This window comes from Zosterops lateralis (assembly GCF_965231275.1).
Source record: "Zosterops lateralis genome assembly, chromosome: 8".
NCBI classification, from domain to species: domain Eukaryota; kingdom Metazoa; phylum Chordata; class Aves; order Passeriformes; family Zosteropidae; genus Zosterops; species Zosterops lateralis.
The window spans coordinates 16,899,830-16,920,225 of record NC_139768.1 but is presented as its reverse complement, the minus strand read 5'-3'; the positions used below and the strand labels follow the sequence as shown (position 1 = coordinate 16,920,225).

Genomic DNA, 20,396 nt, shown 5'->3' with positions numbered 1-20,396 from the left:
TCACAGTTTACGAGACTTGAAGACTCTGAAAAGAAATCATGAAGTCCGGAGATCACCTCTATCAAATGAGAAAGTGTTCACTGAATGCCCTGAGAACTTCACCATTTAAACCTTAAAAAAAGTAAAAAAATAACACCACCTACAGTCATTAAACTGTTTTAAAAAGTCAAATTTTGATTGCAGAAACATAATCTGGAAACAGTCTGTGAATCTGAATTATGGTGAGTCATGCATATTTTATTCCCCTCTTCAAGTGTAAATGAATGCCTAATGTATTTAAAGTTTCATCTATTGCCAGGTTGTTTTACCAACAGATGTACAAAGGGAAAGAGATGACAAGGAAGCTAGAAGCAAGACAGTTTTCTCAGAACTTGAGATCCTGAGTGTAGCAGCACGGTAGATACAGCCATGGTACACATATCTTAAATGGTACAGAAAAACACAAAGGAAAGAGTAAACAGTCATGGGAAGAAAAAAAGTCTTCACTGTTACTGGGATGAAATAGGATGGGTAGCAGTCACAGCTGTGTGTCTCACTGTGCTTACCCCAAACCACCTTGCTGTTCTCTCAATGAACCAGCAGGTTCTGGTTTCTCGAGTATCCTGACCATCCTGAAGTTTCCTCCAATGCACAGGAAGTAATTTCCAGGAGCCAACAATACCAAAATACAGCCATTGTGCCCTCTCTCCCTCTTTCCCTGATCATGTATCCAGTTTCTGTGTGGGACATTTGGGAAGTTACGCAGCACAGGAAACTTGGAAGCTGGAAAACACATGGGGAAGGGGAAAGGATGTTTTCACAACTTCCCATCTGGTTTGCCTGACCAATAGCCCAGACCCATGAAATGTGGTGCAAGAACCATCTGTCTGCCTGTTTGTGCTCTGGAGGAGCACCAAGGAGCCTGCAGAGAGGGCAGGGTGGCACAGACCAGCCTACAGACATAGAAGAGATGATAAATTGCCACAGCTTTGAAAGAATATCCAGATCTCAGAAAAAAAATATCCTATCCAAGAGACAGAAACAACTCAAGGCCTTATAGGGAAAGCAAAAAGCAGGCTTTAGTTTGGCAGCCTCTGAGCCCCACACCCATTCTATCTCCTGCAACACCAAAGCTTTATCATGACCAAGAGGCCTGGAAAACTATCAAATCATTGAGAGTAAATGAGCATTTCCAGTAACATATTCCTTTCACCTAGTTCATTCCTAATGACTGGAAGCCGCTGCTCACAGAACAGTAGGCATGAGAGATGGAAGGAAACCAAAGGACCAATTAGGTCATTAATCCATCAAATTGACAGAAGATTAGTTCCTAGAGCATATTTCTTACTGTTTCATCCAGTTTACTTTTAAAAAGCCCCAGCAATGGAGAGTTTATCCATTCCCTTAAGAAAATCACCCACAGCTTGTTAAATATCTCTCCTTAGGACAATTTCTAGTATTTCCAGTTTACAGTTTCCCTTTTTCTTAATTTTATGTTCCTGCTCTCAGCAACCTTTTGTAGGCCATTCCCCAGCACATATTCAGCAAGTGGCCAGGCATCCTTCCTTATCCTCTAGCCACGTGAACGATATTGAGTAATTTTATCCTTTTCAAATGCATTTTCTTCCATTCCTTTAGATTCAGGAGAAAGTGGGGATATTTTCCCTCCTGAGCTTCCCTTTCACCTGTCTCTATGATATGCTGTCCCATTGGATTAGAAAAAAACCTGCTACGTTGATCTGCTGAAAGTAGTAAGTCAAAAAGACACAGATGATTATGAAATAATATCAAGTGCACCAAAGTCATACCAGAGGGGAAATATAACACAGACAATTTTCTTCTTTCACGAGACAACGGGATAGAAGATTGGCTGGCTGTTCACTCCTCTCTTGGTAAGACTGTTATTTAAATGCACCTTTACCTGCCTAGCAGAATGATCAGACTAACCTCTGGTACAGAGTAAAAAGACAAGCATGAACACAAAAGAAACCGCAAAAAACACTCCCAGGCAAGCACATTCTCTATTGACATCATTACATCCAGCCATGGCAGAGATTTGGATCCCAAAGCACCACTTCTCCCTCTAGGTCAAGTCTCAACCTCCCCATGGACTGAAATGGATAGCAGCTGCACTAATTGCTTGTGGGACAGCTAATTATAGTCAAGGTCGAGGCTGCCCTTTGCTAGATGCCAAAAATCTCAGCTGAAGACTGGCTACACACAGGAGAAATCAGAAAGGACAGAATCCCTTCCAGTCTCAAGGCTGGAAATCAGAGAGAGATCGCACACCACAGAGCTCCAAAATGGAACAAAGCATTCTAACAAGATGTTTTTGATTAGGCAGGAAATAAAGATTAATTTCTCAGTGCAGTATCTAATGGAGTTGCTGCCTGTAATTACAGGCAGAGGAGTGCCACAGACAGCACAGCCTCTGGGTATCCCCAGGCAGAGATTCCCAAGGGAGGCAGTTCTTCTCAGGGTAATTGCCTATGGACTTGCCCAAGTAGAAATACTGCAAACCACACTACATGGGAGTCCAGCCCCACTGAAACAAGAACCTTGTGCAGATTTCTGTCTGATGGCCAGGACAGCACAGCCACATGAGCCTGCAGCCCCACTGACTTAGGAGGGAGTGACATCAACCAGCCAGAGCACACCTGAGCAAGGATGAGCTCTTGTCTCTCTCTGTCCACTGCAGGCCACTGTGTTCAACTGGAGGGGAAAGAAAATAGATGCTTTCATGGGACTGGAGAGCCACAGACTACTAGCAGAGTCCAGAGGTGGTTCAGCTTCAGGTAGTGTCTGAGCTTTCAACAAATAAACAACATTCTCTGCTCCTAGTTGAGAACAGGAGTTAAGGATCACAAGCAACAGAAAACTGCTCTGACAACACCAGCTCTGTCTCCTCCTCACATGGATGGAGGAGATCTCATTAATGCATTTTTACCCCACACTGTCATAATCTCTCTTGACTTTCAATGGCTTTGAGCTACAACCACACACCTTGAAGAGCCTGATAAACTCAACTTTAAACTGATTATTGAAATATCCAAGCTGTTCATGCAATGACTGCCAGCTAAAGCTGCACTCTCTTCACTGCTTAATCTTCACTTACAGTGCCAGAATTCATTTGTTCTTTCCCACTGCACTCCTTATACCCAATTGTGCATTCCCAAACCCTCACACATACCCCTCTTCCCACCTCCAGTGAGCACATTGCTTACAAGATTTCTGGAAATAGCTCATTTAAGGGAGAGCTTATTTGTTTCAAGCAATGAACAAAAAAGAAAAAGCAAAAGGAACAACTCAATTACTGTTTAGTTGAGGACAAAACTAGAGCATCTTTGATAACTTTATGTGCAGCAGCAGCAGAACTTCATATTCAATTATTTTCCACTTCCTCTTCTGAATTCCTAAGCAATATTAAGTAGCATCATCTCTCCACACTGCCAGAAGCAATTGCATTTAGAAGTAAGATGTCCCAACACAACTTTAAGAAGAAGCTATAAGCACCAAGATGCAGCCACCACACACAGCAAGGGGAATGAGCTCTTTCACCACCCTGCCACCACCTATGGCTTCCTTCAAGCAATCCATGGACTTACCTTAAGGCCTCATCTGAGTGAGAAATCCCCACACCTCTGCCACAACAGACAAGTCCCTCCTCTAAGCCTTCAGCTCCTTTCATTCTTCTCCAAACCAAGAGACAGAGGGAAGAGGAACTCAGAGCACTCAATTCAGAAGCATCCTCCACATTGCTAACCTCTTGCTCCTCCTCCCCATTGCAAATCTGAAGGTTCCTTTCCTTTGCAGCTGGTCCCACTCTCTCCTGAGGGCCACAGAAGGAAGGGCAGACAGCTGCAGCTTTCTGCAGAAAAGGTCATTTGCTGATTGCTTGCCAGGTGAGGGACAATGTCCATCCCTCTGAGGAGGGCAGACATCATCTCATCTGCGTGACATTTGCACAGTGCTTTGGAACACAGCTATGTAAATGTACAGCAATCAGGGATGTTGTTCAAATCCTGCAAACCTATCCAAAGCCAAGAGGGGAATACATTCAAGTATCTAGATCTGTGTACTTAACAATCAGAAATGAAGTACAGGGCCTGTAAGCAAGTCCAGGTTTACTCAGATCTATGGCCAACACTTCACCACAGTTTTGCTGAAAAGCAAAATTGTCTCCAAAGAGAACAAAATTCAAACCATTTGAAGAGATCACATGACACTGCATTTGTCATTGCCATGGCCAGAAAATTATCCAACCCACTGAACAGCATGTACAGTCTTTGCAGGTGGGTCATTGAAAGCCTGAGGCACAGATCAGCAGGTACAGAGGAGTCAAACAGCACTATGGTGTGGGCACTGAGGCCAGCAGAAACTGTGCACACACATGGATTTGAGGACACTGCTTGGCAAAGTGTCATTTTCTAATTCCACTGAAGCCATGGGAACACTAACACTGCAACACTCCCCCACCTTCCCCAGCCCAATTAAGCCCCAGATAAAAGATTAGGCAGTGGTGATTTACCCAATCCCCCATGCAATGCAATCAGATGTTTAGAAACACCATGAGTCCTGAATTCCAGCTATTGTGTCTTCTTATGTTTTTGCCTCACAGATCAAAAAGCTTTTTGCACATTTTCTGTTATGTAACACGATCCACTGACCTAAGACATTTGCCTTTATTAATAAAATACCCTGCAACAATACCCTGAAAGTCACAGGTAAAAAGTGCTGGCCCTCCACAGGGCAATAGATGTGAAATACTCCAGTACTTTTGTCCAGGGCTTTCCATGCAGCTCCCTGTTTAATGAGTCCATCACCAGGTTTAATGACCTGCCAGAGCTTTAGAACCACTCTTCCCTCCTCATCAATGATTCACATGCAGTCTTAAAGCTGTGCACAGATTAAAGAGGCTGCTGCTCTCCCACCTCGCTTCAACCCAAAGTGGTTTTAAATATTTCATCTCACCACAGAACTCTTCTGTACACATCCCAAAGGTGCTCTGAGAAGCTCTCACCGGGAGTTCACCATTACCTGGCTGAGAGCCTGCTGGCACCACAAGAAAGCTGTCACTGCCAGGCATGCCCACATCCTATATTTACTTTCTTTAATGAGTCCTGCATGACCCCAGCTGCCAAGAGTGGGGATAGGATTTTCTGAGGTAGTTGATGCTTTTTATGGAAAAACAGATGGAAGGCCTGATTGCAGGGACAGAACAAAGAAATACCTGATCTGTAATTACTGGGTCAGCAGGAGTTTTCCTTCGACTTCAAGGGAAATGAAGTCATTACCCTCTTCTTCTCAGCTCTGAGGGGATTTATAGAGCATCCAGAAACATAGGCTGGATCTTGCACTTCCCAGGTGAGCATGTCAAGGATTAGCAGTCTAATAGGATACTCACAACACCCTGTAGCTCTCACTGTGAAGCAACCCTGATGTGAAAAGTCTCATGGTCCAGGCTGCCATAGAGACCTCCCCCCCTCCCTCCCCACACAAAGCAAGACTCTGCCCTGTGGTGCAGTCCTCATAAGCACTTTTTTGGTCCCAGGGAAAGAAGAGCCAAGTAACACAGGGAAGAGGGTGAAAAGACCTTGAGCCACCCCCCAGCTTTGCCACCAATGGCAGGATTTTGCTGATAACCACTCCAAGCCACCACTCTGCCTTCCCCCAGATGGGAATGATACCAGCAGATCTCACATTCTAAGCCTCTGTGAGCTTGGTGGTCCATGGCTAACAGCCACAGTCTCCACATGCCTGTAGTCATTCATGACACAGGAAGAGTTCCTCAGAAGGTCACCTTGAGGTCCTCTGGAAAAGTCCTATCTTTAGATTTTTATTTAAATCAGCTTAAACCTTCAGAACCTCCATGGCACAGAAGAGTCTGCGCCCCACAGGAAAATCTCCCTTTGCAGCATCTGCCCATGGTCAGGAATGTGGTTGAGGAACCAGATGATTCCCCTACACTGCCAGGAACAGTACAGCAGGCAATACTTGGTCACATCATTTCTTTGGCCTCATTTCTTCTTTCACCCCATAATGGAAAATGCGGGAAAAAATCCTTCAAGAGTCGAAGGCAGTCACGTCAGTCCACAGCAGATACAGCCAAATCATGAAAAATGTTGTTTGTTGGCACACTCAGAAAATAAAGCCTTTTCTTCTCCTGTGTAATTCCGCCTTTCCTGTATGAGGAAAGAGTGATGATCTCTGTAGGCCTGCAAAGGGTAGACCTGACTGAGAGAGAATACAAAGATCCCTTTACTCAGTGCAAAACCAAACAAAAGTGAGCAATAAAGCACTGCAGAAAACAAGCAGGTAAGTACTTGCTTTTTATCTTCAGTCAATACCTTTTCAGCATGGCTGATCTCTGAAATCTGATTTCATGTAGTTCTGCAAACCCATACCCCCTGGGAAGCTTGCATTGCTCTTGCTGAGCACCAGCTTTCACTTCATTTGTCCATACAATCTCTACACAGCTGTCATCTTGACATCCAAGCAAGCTTAAACAAAAACACAATCTCTCCATAAAGCACACCTCTTTTCTCAAATAGCTGTTGCTCTTGGGTGTCCCTTTCCATGAAATCCATCACCAAACCACTTTGCCTTCCTCAGTGAAGGGAGGATGTTTAGAGAATAGAGCTCTGCAGCACATCACAGTCTCAATTTATTGTGGCTCATTGCCTCTCTTGCTCACTCTAATCCTTCCTGGAGGTGAGAGGGCCATGGCATGGGTTCTTGGCCAGAGTCACTGCAGCAGCCATGGAAAGAGACATCCTCACTGTGCAACAAGGCCATCAAGAAAAGAAAGTGGCAAGAGAGAGCACTCAGTTAAAGGGCTGTGTGATGAACAATTAGACCTTGAGGTAGATGAAGGAACCACATGAGGGATGATAAGGCAAGGAAATATCCAGTGCCATCATGTCAATTTACTCCCTCCTTCTTTCATATCCCTTCTTGTCTAGTGACTCAGGGCTTTCAATGAAAAGGAACTGATGAATGCAGTTCATCCCACACCCAGGAAACACTGTGGTTCCCCATTACCCCCTGACAGCTCCAGCTGTCTTACTTTGCTCAGCACTGGGTGAATGTCCATGGTTCTGCACAACCCCTGTCTAGAAATCCTTGCAGTTTAACCACAGCACCAAAGCATTACACCAAAGGAAAAGATGCAGGTGCTGGGCTGTTTCCAAACTGCCTTGCACTTGGCTCCAGTGCAGCTCAGCCAGAGAGTAGCACCCCAACCCTCCCAACAGGCTCCTCACTGGAGTAATGGTGCCAATGCCTGGGCACCCCACTAAGACACCACTGTCACCAGGGCTCATGAAGTAAAGAGCCATCAGAAACCCAAAAACCTTACACATTCAGGAAGTTTGAATCTTGTGGAAATCAAGATTTATCAAATCCAAATCATCTCCATCCCCAGCGAAGCTGGGAGACCTTAAAGAAGTTTCATCAGGTGTGAACTTATCCCAGGTTATATAAAATTGCTGCAGTAGTCTCGGAGATGTGAAACATGGGTATGAGAGTGCAATTATGTTAGAGTTGATTGCATTGAGGAGTTAAGGTTAGTGGAACCAAACTCAAGCTGGTGTGAATCATCACAGTTCCACTGGAGGGAACAGTTACATTATTTACTCCGGATGAAAATCTGTTTCACTAAGTTGAACAGAACAAGAAAAGGGCTATAAACGGACTCAGACTTATAAAACAGTAAACCACAATTTTCTGTTCTTAAAATAAGTCTCTCTCCAACACCAGATTTCAAAACTGGGGCCATGTCAGGTGAAAGGCAAGGCCCTTCAGTTGCTGACTTACACACACAAAAAAGGATATAACCTGATGACACCTGTCACATATAACTCACTTTCCACATCAGGAAGCAGAACTCAAAGACGGACAGACCCAACTCCCCTTCAGTCACCTGAGAACATAGTTTAAATATTTTCTCCAGATGCAAAGCCAGCTCTAAGGCATGTAGCACAGGTGTTGGATTTTGGAGACTGAGGCCCCCATGCTTGCTTCTACTACAGCTACTCCTGAGCAAGGATTTTAAGTTGTGTCTGAACCAGTCAGCCTCCAGGACTACCTTGCACATATACCAATAAATATCTATGCATAAAATATCTTAAGCTGAGAACCAGGGAGTGGTGCCCATGACACTGGATTCTTTTCTCCTGGAGATGCCCTCTCATCTTCCTGCTCTTCCTCTTTTCACTGAATCACTGGAAACTCCCTGAAGTCTCTGCCACAGGGAACCAGGATCAAGAACAGACCTGCAATTTGTTATTTCTGATGTCCAGCTCTGCCATATCCTGCTTCCTCCCACAGCCTAGGAGGAGAAAATTCCTGAGAGCTCTGTTTTCTGAGCCAGCAGCATGCTGCAGGTGGCTTGGCACACTGCAGAGTGTTGAAAAGACCTGCCAACACCAGCAGTCAGAGGTGTTCTCTCACACTAAATTTTTGGGATGTAGGGCTGGGGTAACAGACAAACTTTTGAGCACTTTAACCCTTGTCACAAAAGTCCACCTACAAAAGGCTCAGACTATTCCAGTCAGCTGATGGAGAACTACAAAATGAGGATGAGCACTTTGACTTTACAGTGCCCTGTAAATGCCAGAAATGTACACTGAGCTTGGTGGCCCCACAACATTGAACCACATAATACACAGCTCCCCACCAGCCCCCATCCTCTGCAACAGGGCCAGACTTTGCACACTGGAGCATTAAATCAGCAATCCTCTGCTTCTCTGACATCACCATGGGACTCTGCTGCTCAGGTTTCCCTGCTACAGGAGTTTGATTCACAGTAGCAGGCTTTTCAGCTATGGCTGCAGAGCTGATCTACATATTAATATAATAACCCTTTACAATTCAATAAGATGAGAAGTGGGAAAATATGAGAAAGAAAATATGAAGCCCTCTGCAGATGTTGTCCTCCCATATGGTATCCCATATGGTTGTATTTCACTGCTGCTTGCTTTTATAAGATCTCTCTCTCCAGAGGGTAACCCCAGCCCCCTTCCATACTGTGATCAAGAGATGGATTAGGAAACAGGTAACACTGCAGGCCACTTTGTCATTGCTGATAGAAGTGCTGAACAGCCACTGCTAAATTACAGCTATCAATCTCCCAGCCTGTACATGGATCCATTAATTATTTCTTCCATTTCCCACAGAGACAGATGCTTCCTGTTTTCTTGACATAAGCTGTGTGGATCACTTGCCCATCTGGTTTGTGTGTGTTGCTGTAATGGTAGTTTTCCCTCAGATGTCATGTTACAATTCCTAACAGCCTCCACAGGGAGACAATATTATCACTTAGCATTTCTAAAGGATACATCTCTAGTCCTCCAAAAATTTGTTAATTCACCCTGGAATTACTGGATTATGTTATGATGTACTATTAGCCTAGATATACAGCATGTGTAAGGATGGGAAACTGGTACCAGTGACATGACTTGCCAAACACATAGTGCTGACCAGTGACAAAGCACACAAGTAAATACCTGAAAGCTTGCTTTCACATCAGCACATAGGGCTCAGCAAGAATGAGAGACAGCATTCTATGACCTGCTTGCTTAGGGAGTGCAGAGTCCCCATGCACAATGTATGGCTGCAGCTACAGCCAGGCCCAAGGAGGATGATGCTTCTTTACAATCATGCAGGACACCAATGGGGTCCTGGCAGAGGAGAAGAGCAGCAGCACAGGGTGAAGCCACAGCCACTCTGGCAGGGCCATCACCAGCAGCGTGCCAGGTTCCACAAGATCTGACCAGTCCTCTGCACACACAGAAAGCTCCAGGGTTTCTGCAGGGAGAGGAAGCCCCTCAGCATGAATTTCACCAACAAAACTGGAGCTCTCTCCAGCTAGAAGATATAGAAAGGAGCTGGCTTGTGAGATTTCCATTTCAAGTTCAAACCTGACCCATAACATGTATGGGGAAGATGGCCATAGATGTGACATTTGAGCAATTCTACAAATGATCTCTCCCAAGCATCAGCTTCTCCAGGCAAAGAGGAATGGGTAATTTTGATAGCAGTTCCTTTTTTCATGACTCACTTCCATGTCATTATACCAATAAGATCCTGTCTCTCTAGGGTGTTTTCCTCTAGTGATTAAAGTTATGAGCCTTCAACCTTGTGCCTTATCAACACTGCACAACACACGCTATAACCACCTAGAAACTTGCTGCCTTTCATCCCTTATTGCTTAATAAACTTGCCACCAGACCTACTGCAACAGAATAATGAAGCTAAGCAATTGCATTCAGCTCAGTAAATCTAGGAGCAGCAGCGGTTAAAAATAAATAAAATTAGATTAAAACACTCTCACAACTAATTGCGGAAATGTGCAGAATTATGAAAAGATCCCATCAGTTCAGCCAGAGTTCAAAAACCTCTCACTCTGCTGTTTCAGCTGCTGAAAGGAGGACTAGTGTGAGAAAAGATGAGAGAAGGGACTTGCATAAATCTAGAAGAGGAGGAAGAGATGTCAGGACATATCCACACGCAGTGTGTGCCTTAGGGAGCTGCTGCAGGAACTGCAGACAGCATGGCCTTTGGCACGAGATGCTCAGGAAGGGAAGGAATGGTGCTCAGAAGCAGGTGCTTTGGCAGAGTGTTGGGGAGAAGGCAGCCCAGCACCTGGCTCCTGAAGTTTCAAATTTGGTGAAATTTCAGCCACTTGACATCAATAACCTGCAGTTTATGCTGTGTTAGTGCTGCAGTTGGGCACTTTCTGGCATGAAGCACAAGGCAAATCTTCTTCCAAGGCAAGGCACATGGGCAGTAGTGCATGTGCAGGGACACCTGACACTGCTTTACTGAGCGCTCACATGAGAGCTATTCAGGTCCAGAGGCTCAATCTGGAGGTGCTAAAGGTACAGTCCTTTTCCAACATTGCCTGTGTATGGGGCCTGTGGGAACCACATTTCCACCTCTAGGTGCACTGTTTGGGTCTGACAGGCCCACAGAAGATCTCACCTGCAAGATCACACACAGACATCTGTCAAGGCTCATGACACAGTCCCTTACATGCTGGGCAGCCTGAGACTGTTCCAAGACTTAAAGCCACAGAAATTTATTCAGTCCCCAGCAAGTGGTAGGAGAAAGCAAGAACCGTGGCCTTCCCCATATCCACTTCCCTCCAACAAGGAGATCATTAGGGGAAAATGCCCAAACCACCCTAGGATTACCAACAAGTACAATGAATCTCTTTTCCTCCACACACCTCCCTGGATCTCCAGGATCCAGGGTGGTCACAAACCTCCAGCAGCCACCACCACTACCCCAAAGTACTTTCTCCAGCCACCAAGTCACTTGGAAGTGGATCTAAACCTGTGTCTGACTTCCTGGCAGAAACTGCTGCTGCAGGTGTAAGCTGTTGCCCTGCCTTTCCACTGAGAAAGGCAATATATGTCCCAAATAGACAGAGAACAAGAAAAGGGAGCTCCATCTCCACAGTGCACTTCACAGTAAGTGCTATAATTTATAGCACATGAATACTGTACATACACCACTGCGTTTTGCAGACATTATCATCTCAAAGGGGAGGTAGGAGGTGGGAAAACAGCTTGTAACAACTGTAGCTTAGACAGCTGCTTTCTTTGCCACGTCTAATGCTGTTTAGGGAGGTAAAATAGGTCTACCCAGCAGTGCCTCTGCTTCTGCTAGGATACACTGCAGCTCCACGTGGGGCTTCTGCTGAATAATTAGGTTCAAGGCAGAATCATGTAAACAATCTTGTAGAGGTTTTCTGGGAGAAAGAAAAAAACATTCCTAACTCCAAGCCCATCCCTTTCCCAGAAAGAAACTTCATTGTCCTCATGCTGGGCTTTTAACACAGTCTGTGTGATCCAACCACTGTGGCTGAAAATGTGTGGACAGGATTAATCTCCACAACGCCAGGAATCACAGCTAATGTCATTTTTCAGCTGCATACAAGACTACTTTAAAAAGTTTTTTTCAACACCAAAAAAGTTAGTTCTAGTCTTTCTTTCCCTCCTCCTTTCTTCCCCTAACCTGATTATATGTGTCCTTGGCCTCCCATGTCCTTGTGTCAGACCATCCAGAGCCAGTTCAGCTCACTAATCTGACAGAATATGCTTCCTTTTTTCTGTCCTGGGGGAAAACTTTTGGCCAAGTTTGCTTTTGTGCCAACTTAGTGAGTTAAATTGCCTCAGCAGGAGCTGACCAGCAAAACCAAAATCAAAGCTGACAATAGCTCTACCACTAAAGATATACTAATGGAAAGGGAAAAATTTCAGAATCAGGAAGACACTGGACCAGCTCAGCTGCACTACTGAGCTACACCCTCCATTAAACAGGCACATCTCATATTACACATCTTTATATTAGACAAATAAGTGATTTCTCTCCTAAAGTCCACAGGATATAAGAAATCATATTTTCACTGGTCTAGTTTATTCTAGTTGCTGGATATCTTGGCTCTACTGGCTAAAAGAGTAGCTTTTTCTCATTTGTGCTTGGAGTTTGCCTTGAGGAAGATTGGCAGGATGCAGCTATGACATCTGTAATGGTAACAGCATGGGAAAGGACTGCCAAGGTGATCCTGTTTTAGTAAATGGAATCACACTGCACTTGTGCAGCCTTAAAGAAGGCATAACATGACCCAGGACTTTTAGCACATAGATAAATGGAGGAGACACGATGTCTGGTTCTGGAAGCCTCTGAGATCACCAGAAGTACAGTGTAGCAGTGAAGAAAGTAGATCACTCTTTGCTCATCCAATTCTTGCACAGGTGTTTGTGCTGTGACAGCACAGTGCTGTCACAGATCTCTGCTCTGACCCACCAGGGCTGCCATCAGGTCTGGCCTAGACCCTGCAGACACCCAACAGTGGCCAGTAGCCCTTCTTGGCTCCTTCCTTCTTCTCTGCTTTGAGCTCTCAGAGTAAGGAAAGCTTTGCTTTTCCCTCTAGGGACGTTAGGGCAAGAGTCTTCCACATTGATGGTTTGTCTGAGCAGCACAGCCTTATTTGTGGACTTAGGGAGAACAGAAGGATTCATGGAGCCAAACTCAAAGGCTCACTTGTACATCAGAGAGATACAACTGGGGATGAGTCAACATCAGAAGGAAAATAAATTGCTTTTCCCGCCACCCAAAATGCCAAAAGGAACAGTTAGGAAAAGCATCATTGCATCAGGGATTTGAGAAAGGTGAGCTCAATCCCTTTCATTAAAAGGCTTAGGGAAATAACTAACCTTCATTCGAGCGAGTAGGCAGCTGCAACTCAGTGCCCTTTCTCCTCAAGGGCAAAGTTTAATTATTCTTTCAGAAGTGCAAACTCCTTCAAGCAGTTCTCTTTGCTCCTTATTTTTTTTCAGCCAGAAGCTGTGAGGTTCTAAATGCCCCACATGTCTCCTGGAATCTCTGCTTGCAGCAGCACTGAAGGAGGCTGTGAGAGGAATTCAGCGTAGAGCTCAGCCTGGATGACACATCTCACCTGTGTCAGCTTCCCCCTCACAAGTGTGACATGACACAGTCACAGCAAACCCTGCAGGGGCAAGGTGCAGGAGCTGAGAAGGGCAGCTGTGTCCTGACTGCCCTTTCGGGTGGTGCTATCCCCTTAGATGCTTGTTCTATTCATCCATGAGAGATCACCACCCTCAGCCCAGGCTGGACACAGCCTGAGGGCAGAGCCTGCACATGTGCTCCCTCCCTTGTACCTGCTGCAGAAGCAGGTACCACCAGGTCCTCAGTGATGGAGCACCCTTGGATTTGGTAGCAATTCCCACTGTGATTCACTTGGCCTGCAAAACAGCTAGACAGGCATCCATAATCCACCTGTACAGCACTGCCAAACCTCAGCACCAAATACCCCAGCAGCAAACCAATGGCACCATGCCGGGAAGCTGGCCACAATCTCGGGGACAGTGCAAAATGTTCCTGTAGTGACATTGCAATTCATGGCCTCAAGGGATCCTCCCTACCAGGCACAGAGAGGACCAGGGTGGGGCTGGTATTTGCCCTGTGGTGCTGTGAGTCAGGATACGACCCATAAACTTCTGTATTTACAGGAAAATGCCCTCCAACACCACAACCCAAACTGATTGTATCAGTCAGAGCCCTTGGAAAGCATCTAGAAAGCAACAGGAGCCCACCACAGTCACTTCTAGAGGTCACTGTCCATAAACATGACTGCATGAACTCCTTTACCAGGCTTCTTCCAGCACAAAATGATAAAAATCAGGTTCACTCCTCCCATTTTATTGGGCAGAGAAGCAGTCTGAGCATGCAGAAGAGCAAGGGAAGAGCCTTGCCAGGTGAAATATGCCTGAACTCTGCATGTGTCCCTGTGTGACCAGCACTGCCCCTTCTATCATATTCTGTGATTCTTTGAAACCTGCTTGACCTCACAGAGGCAGTAGCAGCATAACAACTTACAAGCTCACAGAGAGACTTCTGCTGGTGTGAATACCCATTCCCCAGGAAGTCAATGTATTTACAGCCCCAATTTAAACTGCTATGAGCACTATCACTAAAAACATATTTGTGTTATTATCACTGCACTGTGCAGCTAATTGCTATACAAATATTTGTGCTGCCCACATTCATCACAAGGGCTGCTGCTGCCTCCGGGTGAACTTACTCAAAATCTGATGTGTTTTCCCAAGACTGGAAGTTTTAAAGGGGATGTCTCTATTTTAATGCTCTGAGAAACACTGATCCAAAATTCCTTTCCACTGAAGTGCATCCAGAGCAACAGGGGATCATTTGCTTCAGAGGAAAAGCATCATGGGGCACGACTTCCCAGCCTATATTTTTGGACGAAGAAGTCAGGCTGAACCTACCTTTCCTCTTGTCAGCTCATTGTGATTTATTTAGATTTATCACCCGTCTTTCCTACTCCCCTCTCTCTCTCTCTCCCCTTTCTTTTTTAATTAGGCCACTGAGGCCTTGTTTTTAGAAACTGTCTGGATCCCAACAGAAGCTTTTAAGTCTCAGACATCAAATGGCAGGCAGTTTACTATAGTTAATTATGGTAATTTTTCCTTAGTAGTAGCTTCCCTCTGAAGAGCCAAAACTACTTAGAAAAAGCCCCAGCCTCAGGCATGAATTTCTAAGAACATATTTTTTGTCATTCATTATTTTACAAAGTTAAGTAGCAGCAGAAAGTTAAAATCCAGAAGGGAAAAAGAGCTGACAGTAAGAATGAGCTTTTGGGGGCTATACACCATGGCATGACTCACAACCAGACAATGTTTGTCTTTGCAGGCATCAGGCACTGCTGTGCTGAGCTGTAGCACAGGGTCTGCATCTCCCACAGTGGCCCAGTGCTCTACCAGAGGTGTGTTCAGATAGAAAGGTTGCTCTGAATTGCACAGAAGTACAGACAGCCCTCTAGCCAGCCCCAGAGTAGAGAAGGCAAAAAGATATACTGAAATTTCTCCTAGACAGGAGCTGTGAGTGAGGCATGTTGTGTGTGGAGGGTAAGTCCCTCACTGTGCCAAGCAGCCAGTCCCTCAGGGATGCCATCCCCTTTGGATGCAGAACATTATGTGCCCCACTGCTGGACATCCCATGCTGCCACAGACCAGCAAGAGCATAGAAACAACAGAAAACTCCCAAACACTTCTGTTGGGAGATCATGTGCAGCAACACAGCTTTCAAAATACCCTGACTAAAGCAGACCTGCCTCTTAGCATGGATTCAGCCTGTGGGTGAGAATATATTGCAGGTTAAAAATTAACATAACCATAGCACTCACAAAAATGATCCACTACAAAGAGGACAGAGTTGATTTATGTAGAGATGCAGAGTTCTTGCACAAGGAAGAGACACAAGCCAAACAATGAGGAGTTAAGAGCTACTTTTCCAATGTCTTGACAAAGCATCACCTTGCTGCCTGCAGATTACTCAGCCTTACGTGGGCTAAAGACCTTGATTTCTGCCCCTGCTTTTTCTGTTGCAAATCAAGACCTCTATCTGCTTTCCAGGATTTCCTTCTAGGTTCCCATAGGAAAAAAAACAAACAAACAAAAAAAAAAAAAAAACCACAAACTTTTTGAAGACAAGTTTGCCACCTGGAGAGGAGAGGAAAACAGAAGAAGAGCTGACATTTGCCTTTGATTTCTATGGCTACAGAGTCTGGCCAGATAATCTGGGGCTTTAATACACAGATTCTTTCTTTTATGAGGGGTCTGAAAAGGTGGTGCTTTTATAAATTACCAAAATATGTAATCTTCAGGTCTGCTTTGCTACTGATGAGTTTGTTTCATCTTTAGACTCTTTTAGGCAGTTTAGCATTTTATCTGGGAATCTAGACACTACTGGGAGCAGTTGAAGTCAAACTTTCAAATATTTATATTTGATGGGTTCAGAGGTAGGCACAAGAATGTAAAATACAAGTTCAGAGCTTCCTGCATAACCCATCTCAGCACTGGAGGGAAGGAAGAGGGGAAAATATATGTGTATTCTAATTTAATCAAAAACAAGTATCTAAGCAATCACTATGGTCCTTTCCAGAAGTTCTCATTCTGTGGATGCTGCAGCTGTTTGTTTGCCAAGTGGTTTGAACAGCTTAATCATTGTTTAGTGTAAAAGAAAGTAATTGATTTTTGAATTTACACTGAGACATCACACAGCCTTGAGAAGATTGCCTAGATTTCCAAAAACATCTTTTTAAATAGTTTGTCTTTTTCAGTAAAGTAGATCTGGGTCTCTGCCTACTTTCAGACAATGAAATTCTGGCTTTCATCAAGCTTTCTACTATGCAAACATGACTAGGTTTCAGATCAAATATATCTGGTGCTTTAGGCCAAACCTAATGCACAAGAAAGTTAGATGGTCCCTTCCAGCCCTATTTTTTACAGTTTTGGAACAAACACTGGGCTTGTTTGTCCTCTCACCACCCTTTCCCTGAATGCTATGATCAATCTAGAGGGCCACCAAGCAGTGGACAAGAATTTGGCATTGGGACTCAGATCTCCATCAAAGCCCTTCAGTGTCCAGGTGGCTTCAGACCCTCCAGCCACACCAGGCCATGGTTACAACTTGAGGGCTCATGCCAAGCCTTAGGGGCTATGGGACAATGGACAGGCTGGTGTGCTTTATGGATTTGTGGCACTCAGGAGAAAAGGAGCAGTGGAAAAGATGCCAGCTGGCAGGGATGAAGCCAAAGAATCCCATTTCCCACGCCTCACAACTCCACTGCCCAAGCTGAGAGCTTTTCTTTCAGCAGTCATGGACTGTGCCATTTCCCTTCTGTCACAATTAAGGAGACCAGCCAGCCCCTTCAAGAAAACATAAGGACAACTCCTGGAACAGTAGCAGTGGTAGGACCAGCTGAGGTAGAGGGAAAACAACCATATCTCCATGGAAAACTGCAAAACCCATCTAACTCCCAGGAGCAAAGCCCAAGGAACATTTGTTTGTGATCCCTCATGCCTCACAGCCAGCTCTGCTTTCCCAGGACAGAGCATGTCTCTTGTCACACTCCTTTACAACAGATTTTTGGAGTCTTAAACACCCCACCCCAGCCCCACCAAAGAAAAACAAGGTCAAACCTTACAGGTAAGCACAACAATCAAAATTACAAGAAAAGTTTTACTTCATTAACTTTCACTGCATTATCCATGTGGTGAACCTGGGGTTAAAACAAGGGAGGAGTGGGCAAACCTCAGATAGCCTAAAAGTCCCCTTTGGAGAAACCCACAGGGCTCAGCTATCCAGATCTCCTCACTTCTGTAAATTCATACAGGATGAGAGTAATTCCTGCTGCACCACTTCTCACGTTACACTTCAAATCTTCCACTTCAGAATTAGAAGATTAGAGGACATAAAAAAACGCCCACGTCATGCTAATACCTATCTCTTAAATAGATCAAGGTACTTTATATAGAATAGCTCAAAGAGAGTGATAACAAGGTCCAGGCCTGTGCTAAACGTCAATGGAGAAATCTCAAAGCACAGTGTAGAGACACTTTTGCTCTGAGGTCAGCATGCACACTGGGAATTTCAGTTCCCTCTCCCAGCTCTTGTTTCCCAATTTCTGCAGTGCACATTCAAGAGCAGCTGAGGCAGCATCTGACTGAAACTTTGTTCATCCTGCTCCCAACCTGCCCCACTGCTGCCCGTGGCTTTAATAATTAGTGCAGAAAAGATGACACCACATGGCCATTGCCTTATGAGTTGTCATTAAAAATCCTCCTTTCTCATTATCCAGGCCTCTCCTTCACGCCACTGCCAACCAGAGCATGGCTTTCTTCTTACTGATTAACCCAAACTAAAAGAACTGCCTCCTGTTTCCCACAGCTGAGACAAATGGCAAGTCAGGGGAAGATTTCCCTTTCTCTATCCTTTCAGCAATGCCATCACCTTCTTTCTAACTAAAATATGCTCTTTGGGCCCAGGGGAAAGGATTTCTATGTAATAATATGTATTGGGGCTGGGGATATAACGACAGAAGTAATATCACTATACTGATGAAATCAGTTTTTTGTTGGAATGTGTTTGCCTGTCCCCACATCACACAGTTCTGCAAGGCCTTGGGAATGGACACTTGAAAGCCCCTGGGTTTGTGTGCAGCTGAAGTCATTTGTCCACAGAGAAAAAAAAAAAAAAAAAAAAAAAAAAAAAAAAAAAAAAAAAAAAAAAAAAAAAAAAAAGAGAAAAGGGTTTAAATGCATGGAAAAGTGAACCACTTACCTCATCTCTCCCTGCTCAGCATCTGTTCAATCCAAGCCTCCGATCCTCCCACACAGGTATAAAGGAGTCACCTGTTCCTCTGTCTGGCAGCAGCCAAAATCTTGCCTGAAGATTGGCCTCAGCACAACATGCTTGGACCAGCCAACAGTCAACAGCATCACACAACTCTGCCCCAGGAAAGCAAGTCTGTGAGGGAAAACTCTATTCACCTGTCAAACACAGCAAGCTACAGGCACCAATTTCACTGTCTGCTTGAGTATGGTTGCCTTTTCATCAGCTGCCTCAGCTCTGTTTGGGGTTGGGCTCCCCCCACCCACACCTTGGTAATAGTGTTGCTTTTAGGTCCAGATCTGAATCATTGCTGTAGAGAGCAACCCCAAGAGTTTGGTCAATTAGGAGCACTAACCTGGTAGTGTGCTCTCCTTTGGCTTGTTAAGAACTCGAGTTCAAAAGGTTTTCCACTGCCAAGAAATCAATTACAGCGGTTACAGGAGATACAGAGAAGAAAGATGCAGGCAGACATGCTTATTAAAAAAGTTCCCATCCTGTGGTTGTGTTTCCACCTGCCAGGTCTCCTGCCTGCCATAGTCCCAAAGGAAGATTCTTTACAGTTTTCCTTAGCCCAATTCATAGAAATTCAGCCTGAGGAATTTCGAGCCCGTTTTGTAGCTGCATTTGGTCAGACTGGTGGAATTTCCCTCTGGCAGATCAGAGAGAGCTCAGGGGAGTCTTCCCATCAGGGCTGGGGCAGCCACATTGCCCTGAAGGGCAGGCACTGGGGTGAGGAGCACCTGTCAGCCACATAGCAAAGGAAAGGGGAAGCATTTCCTCACCCAGAGGGCACTTTAAACTCTCAGAACTTTTGGACAATAGTGACTCATGCCCTGCTTGGGTTACTGGCTGCCCAGTGAAACCCATCACTGTGAAACCCATTCTCTCTCCCCTGCCTGTGACTCTCCCCATGGAGACTGTGCACTCCCCACCTCCACTGCCAACAACTACCACCTGAGGACCCCTCCTGTGCCACCTGGTGCCACACTCCAACTTCTGATGACAACCATGGGCCCAGGCAGCTTACAGAGCATGACATCAGTAAGATCTTCCCTTTGGGAACACCAGCTCTGTGCTACATCCCATCCCTCAAAGCACCATTGCAGAGGCCAGGCAAGCAGAGCAGCCAGTCCTTCTGCCTGCTCCCCTCAGTGCTGCCTGCAAGGATCCTCCTCTCATAGCTGGTTGCACCAAGTCTGGTGCAAGAGCAAGTCAATGTTGGTCAAATCACTTGAACTTTCCATGTCAAATGATGTTGATAATATCTCACTAAGTCACCATAAGGCTTAGTTAATTATTTTAATGTACATGAAGATTTCTAGATATTTGTTATATGCACACACATAGGCAAACTGTGTACTTCATGAGTGCCAGCCCTTGACTGAGTACACCTCAGGGTCTCTGGCAACAGGCACATGGTTAGCAGGTAGGAAAGCACCAAAAGTTATCTGTGAACAGATGGCAAAGCCTCCCCAGCCTCACAGGTACCTCTCCTGTATTTGTGAAATACCCTGTCCATTTCTAATCACTGACTGCCAGCCCACAACCAAGAGCTTCCTGTATCAAAGCAGCAAGATGAGTTCCTGCATAATCAAAATTAACCAATTATGTCGTGCAACAGCTTATTCATTTTGATATGCATAACTAAATAATTATGGCAGGTGTGCAAAAGAGGCTCTAGCTTAATAGGCTCCCTA

At 45.1% G+C, this 20,396-nt stretch overlaps 1 long non-coding RNA gene across 2 annotated transcripts in view; it reads left to right on the top strand.

Annotated features, from left to right (window-relative positions):
• The window catches only part of LOC310912356, a 424,676-nt gene extending 406,035 nt beyond the window's left edge, over positions 1 to 18,641 (top strand). For both annotated transcript variants that reach the window (XR_014590662.1, XR_014590663.1), the window contains one exon: positions 18,535 to 18,641. This is a non-coding gene — a long non-coding RNA (uncharacterized lncRNA). The remainder of the gene's footprint in view (positions 1 to 18,534) is intronic.
• The last annotated feature ends 1,755 nt before the right edge of the window (positions 18,642 to 20,396 follow it).